Here is a 6000-nt window from a genome sequence, read left to right on the forward strand (position 1 = left end):
ATGTGATAATGTCTAAGTAAAAGGCGCTGTAGACAAATGAGCAATCAAGGTGTGATACCTGTCGAATAATATTCTAAAAGTCTCTGCTAGAAGCTTATCATGTTGAGTTAGCTAGTTGTAATAAAATAGTACTTTGCACTTCTTGGTGCCACAGCTATCAATATAGAACCGCTTTATAGGAGTTTAACTTCTCATGTGTTAGAATAGGTATTACAGAGTACATAGAACTAGAATGGATCCTGCTTTATACTGCAGTATATGAATATAATTTTATATTAGCAATACACATTACACAGTAATATATATGTTCATGTATTACATTAATTTATAAATAAATAAATATATCCGTATAAATCTACAGGAGAATTTTTACTGCCAAACTAAGTAACAAAAGTTTACACTTCTAATATAAGTTCTATTCGATAACTATTTCTATGTCGTCTCAGGTATGCGTTGAAAAGTTCTGATTTTTTGAACATTGAAATCTGAAATTGTAAATACAAATCCCCTTAGATTTTGCTAAATCTCCAGACATTCTGGGACAGATTGGGAGCTACCAACAAATGGGCTCTGAGCTTTCTTTAAGGATAGAATGGTACTAATTAAAAACAACTTATATGCAATGCTGATTGCAATAATCAACTTTGGTGTAGAACTGCTAATTTAATAGTAAAAATTAATTCTAAGATGAACCTGATTATCTGTGTGTCTTTATTTTGTTTAGCCATTTACAGTGAGGCAAAGTGATTTTAAAATGGGTGTAAAATGCTGCTGAACAGAAGCAGGAGAGCTTCACGTCCCTTTGCATTGCTTTGCAGTGGTGTAGGTGATGGAGGCTGAGTGCAGAATAACCTCCTACCATCCCCTGTGTCGCTTTGGCTTCAGTTGCTCTGAGAGATGCTGGGCTGGTTGCACATACAAACCCTACGTGCAGCTTTTCTTGCCATTTAGCTGTTGGGTCCTCCTTCAGCATTTGCGTTTTATGAATCATTTATTCTGGTCTGTTGAAGAGTATGCTCTGCTTTGGCAGAAGCAGGACATTTTTACAGGGGATATGGAAGTGTAAAATACTCCTTCACAGGAGTAAGTGTACACCAGGCACATTGACTGGCCTCCAAGCCTGCTCCGAGATGTGCTGGTGTTCTTCACGAGTAATGTTGGGTTTGAATGGTCTCTGCAAGTGATTGAGAGCCCCTGGAGCAGGATTTAGTGGCAGGAAGAGGGCCTGAGAGAGGAAAAGGGCATCTGCCTGCTAGAGTCCTGGTAACTACCCTCAAACCTCTTCTCCACTGCAGGACTGGAACGCAGGAGTTGTGGTGAGCTGCAGCAACGTTATCATAACTTGGGTCAATATTCATCTCCTACCTGCTGTTATAACAACACTGATTTTAGCCAGCGCTGTGCTCTGACAAAGGACACCTTTCTAGATGGTCCTTCCGTCTCCCCGGTGTGCCTTGGGAGCTGAGCCTTCCCAGGACAGAGCTGCAGCTCCTGGGACAGGAATGCTTTTTGGTAGCAACTTCTTTGGGACATTACAGCTTGGAGACAGAGTGACCTTACTTTCTGTAAGAAAAGTCACATACCATACCAAACCGTGTCGCCATCCCAAGTTATGAAAGAGCACTTCAGGCAAAGAATTCATGAAGCGTTGTTGCGAGGGGTTTGGACATACCCATGTCAAGGTGTTCATTTCAGTTGCAGCGAGCATGAGAGAGGAGCTGTGTAATTTAATTTATGTCGGTGTCTTTTTAGTTCTGTAAAGATAAAGCTTAGTTTAAAAGGTAGGCAACTTAGTATTTTAAATGTTATGTGAATGGAAATAAGCAGTGCATTCTTGGACTACATCTTTGCCTTACAAAAATAATTAAGAAAAATAACTGTGAACAACTGGTTTTAAAAATGAGTGGCTGCTATCCAAGCATTTATCTCAGCTCATTCTCTCTGCGTGACGCACTTGAAAACCATGTACTGACCCCACCAATCTCCTAAGCTAATGTTCTTAATAAGCGGTGCTTTCGAACAGTATATAAAGGAGAGTTACTTTATGAATAGACACAACATCCCAACAAAGAGCTGGCATTAAGAAGGGAATGTGATGCGGTGAAGGTCTTGGGTAGACTTGAAAGGGAATTGGATGTAATTTCCTTTTGTGAGTTGAGAAGCATTTGATGTTTCGGCCCTTGCTTCAGCGATTCCGTAATAGTCTGTTTGTAGCTTCTTCCCCCGGAGGTGGTCAAAGAGGTATCTGCGAGGTCTCAGCTGACAGGAAAGCCATTTCTGACTTTTTGAAACCCCTTAACAATTGTGCAATGTCTAAGTGAGCAGTTTTCGTACTCATGGGGGGATAAAATTGGATGACAAGTTTGTTTCAACGTTTAATAACTAGAATATTGGTACTTTTAACTCAAGTGCTACCTGCTTAATTAAAAGAAGGAAGCAGAAAAGGATGAAATTCTTTAGAAATTCTTAGACCCCTACACTGAGGGTCTGTGCAAATACTGCCCGTGTGAGATTAAACTGAGTATTAAAAGTAAAATGATAGTTGTATGCTGGGGCACTAGACTGAGCTCAGGAAAAATCAGGGTTCTAATCACTTCCCTGCTTCTGCCTTGTCCTAAAGTTCACTTTGAACCAGGTTTGCAAAGGTATTAATGCACCTAACAGGAATTTTCAGGAGTGTATAAACAACGTAGGTATCTGTTTCCCCTGCGCTTCAATAAATACATGTTCAGCCACAACAGTAAGGACACCCATATAACTACTACGGACAGAGATAAGCAGTTGAGAGGTATAATTTTGTTCTTCCATGTATCTCCATTTGTCCCCTTCTGTTTTCCCCCATCTAACCCTGGGACAGCATCAGCAAACAGCTCAGCAGCTCTGCCTCTTCGCACAGCGTCCACATCCTGTTCCTCTGGGAGCACGTTCAGGGAAGGAATGTGGTATTTCACACGCAGCTGCCACCAGACCAACCATGGGTCTGTTGGTTCAGCTCAAATAGTAACCTGCCTTCCGCCTTCCTCCATTTTCTTTTTCCCAAGCTTTAACCCAAGCCAACCTGCAGGTTATTTTTCTCTGACATACAAACAAAACCCATGTGGCTTTTGCATCTGCGTTCCAGCCCTACGCTCCTGTTTGCTTCCTCCGTCTATTCGCAGCTGCATTCCAGTCTCCCCACAACCTGCCTCTCCGTGCCAGCCCCAGGCCCTTCCCCTCGATTTCCAGAGCTGATCCAAAACCCATTGAAGTCAACAGAAGACCTTCTATTGCCTTCCAGGGCCCTTGGATCAGATCTACAGTTCCTCTTTAAAACCTACTCTTTACATAAAGCTTTTTCTTGTGCTTGCCTCTCTTGTTTCAGACATTCCCAAAGTGAATTATCCTTCTTTTCCTCAGCTACCAGTCTTCAATGTTTTGTCCTTCTTATTTTCTGGGTTTCTGGGGAAGGATATGATCAGATGGCTGCTTTAGGCCTATTCAGAGTGTTTGGAAAAGTCCCTTCTAGCCATTAGTTACCTGCTCCTCAGCTTATGTGCAGCACTTGGCTATGTTTGTATTGCCAGGGTTTAATATAAAGTAAAATGCTTTCACCTAAACTGTGGTTGAAACTAACTTAGTGAGCACCAGCCGAGTTATTTTTGGTGTGGCTCTTGTCAGATCACAGGCTGTCATCTGATTCTGACTAATGAAACCTCATTACAAACTTTTTACATCTCTGTCACCCTTTTTGCCTTGGAGAAGATCATAGACATATACGGTATGTTACAAGTATGTTGCTTCCTTCTTTTCTTCCGTTTTCTTCAAAATATAGGACAAAAAATGGTTACTTCATCTTCCTTCTGCATCCCTCTTCGTTAGTTGCATTTTGCTTAATTCTCCTGCACCAATGTCATGTAGTATATACAGTAGCAATTTGATGCAGATGGTACGTAGTTAATTGAAGGTACAGGACCTTTCAATGTATTTCTCAAGAATTTAGTGGTTCTTGAGAAATGTATAACTTCCTAACATGATTTAAGGTGATTTTTAAAGGTTAATGCTTCTCAGAAAACACATGCAACCCCATTTCTGGCTGTGCCGCACGTTGTGCAATTGTGTGCACACGTACAAGTTGTTTAACGTTCTCCATCTGTACGGCATGAGTGACAATGGAGATCATTGTGAATTAAGCACTGTGGTCTTAGTTCCTTTTTTTTTTAAGGTGTTGCTTATTGTATTGTTTGTACTTGTAGTACGTGAGGTCTTGCTCAGTTTTGCTAAGGGACGGGGGAATCCTGCATGCTACGACGTGGTATCTAGCACAGTTCTCTGCTGGCTGGCATCCACCCAGGGCTCTGCTTGCTGTGCACAAGGGCAAAGGGAGGCTCAGTTCTTAGAGCTGGGTTTTAGGAGGGAGGAGGCACCACCCAAGGCTGTGGGTAGACCTGCTAGGCTGTTAGGGCTGTGCAAGGCAATGTGTGTGCGTGACAAAGAATGGATCCACACCTGAGACCTCCCTGAACTGAACCTCATCTCTGCCCATCCTTTCCCTCCATCACCCCCGCATCGCCCATGGAAGGTCTTGCACCTGCCTGCCCTGCCTGCTGTCCTGCCGGCTCTGCCACAATCAGGCCTTTCAGCTCAACTCCTTTCCCTCACGGGGAATTTGGAGAGAGCTGGCAAGACATGCAGCTTTTTTCTGGCAAACAAGAAAGGGGAAGCAGAACTATTTTACCTGGATGACCTGTCATGGTGTCTCCAGTCTGATGGACTCCGATTGCTTCCCACACACATAGAGTACATAGAGAACATTTTATTGAGTCATCTTACCTCTGCGCTTGAGGCAAGAACATGAACAAAGAAGCAACTGTCCAACCTGAGCTACCTCTGCAGCAGGAGATTTTTCCTGGCGTGGGAAACTTGATGTAGTTACTGACAAAAAGCTCCCAGTGTGGACAGAGCTATCCACCAGCCAAGCTGTGCTTTGGACCAGCAGAGTAAAGGTGCCTTCTGCTTGAGTAAAACCTACAGGTACAAGTACGATTGTGACTATGTCGGGATGCCATGTCTAGCACAGCGGTGTCTTCTTCACCCCAATTAACATCCTTATGTGATCCAGACTACGTACTATAAGGCTTTTATAGCAACTGCAGCTCCTCTGTCTGTAGCCTAAGACATCTTCTTGGCCCAGTCTACTGTCTCAAAAGATGTGTGGGGTTTGCTGTTCATTTTCCGTAGCTGCCTTTTGCTTTTTAAGGCCTTGATCCTATCAAAGAACTCCCTCCAAAACACCTGTAGACTGCTCCGACCTCCAATGTATAGATTTTATATTCTCCTGATGGCTATGTCCTCAAATGTCCTCAAAAGATATAAAGCAGACAAAAATCAAACACATTAATGACCTCTCTGATATTATCCTGGTCGCCATGATCTCAGCAGCGTAACAGTGAGCAGTTAGAGGTGTACCCACTTCACACGAATGCAGGGTAGCTGAAGCCATTTCCCAACCCACTTAACCCAAGGAAAAAGAAGAGATGTGTGGAAATAAGTGCATGGCAGGTAGTCTGCAGTAAACCCCATAGTCATGTTTTATTGCAAGTGAGAGACACCTTGACCTGCAGTGAACAAGCACCTTCGTTCACGCTGAGATGAAAGCATGTGTGCAGAGGTGGCTGAGAGGGGGTGAGCTGCAGGTTTACTCCGTGCCTTACCTTGCAATAACGTAGTCGTATGTGCACGCTCTTAAGACCACTGAGAAGGGAGGCTAGTGGGAAGGAGCTGCCACTGGCTAAGCTGCATGCCATCTTCTGCTGACTTCCTCATGGAAATGCTTGCTGTGATGAATGTATTCCAGAGTGACATTTGCCTTTTGTTTCCTGTGTTAACTGCTTCCTCCTTTTGCTTCCAGCTACTTGTGAGTCTCAACCCAGGAGAACAACAACAGTGGCTTTCTGCTATTCCCTCACTTACCTCTGGAGCCTTCGGAAAGGCTGTCTGCTCAGAGATGATCTCCACCCACAA

Source organism: Calonectris borealis, chromosome 27 (assembly GCF_964195595.1).
Source record: "Calonectris borealis chromosome 27, bCalBor7.hap1.2, whole genome shotgun sequence".
Classification (NCBI taxonomy): Eukaryota; Metazoa; Chordata; class Aves; order Procellariiformes; family Procellariidae; genus Calonectris; species Calonectris borealis.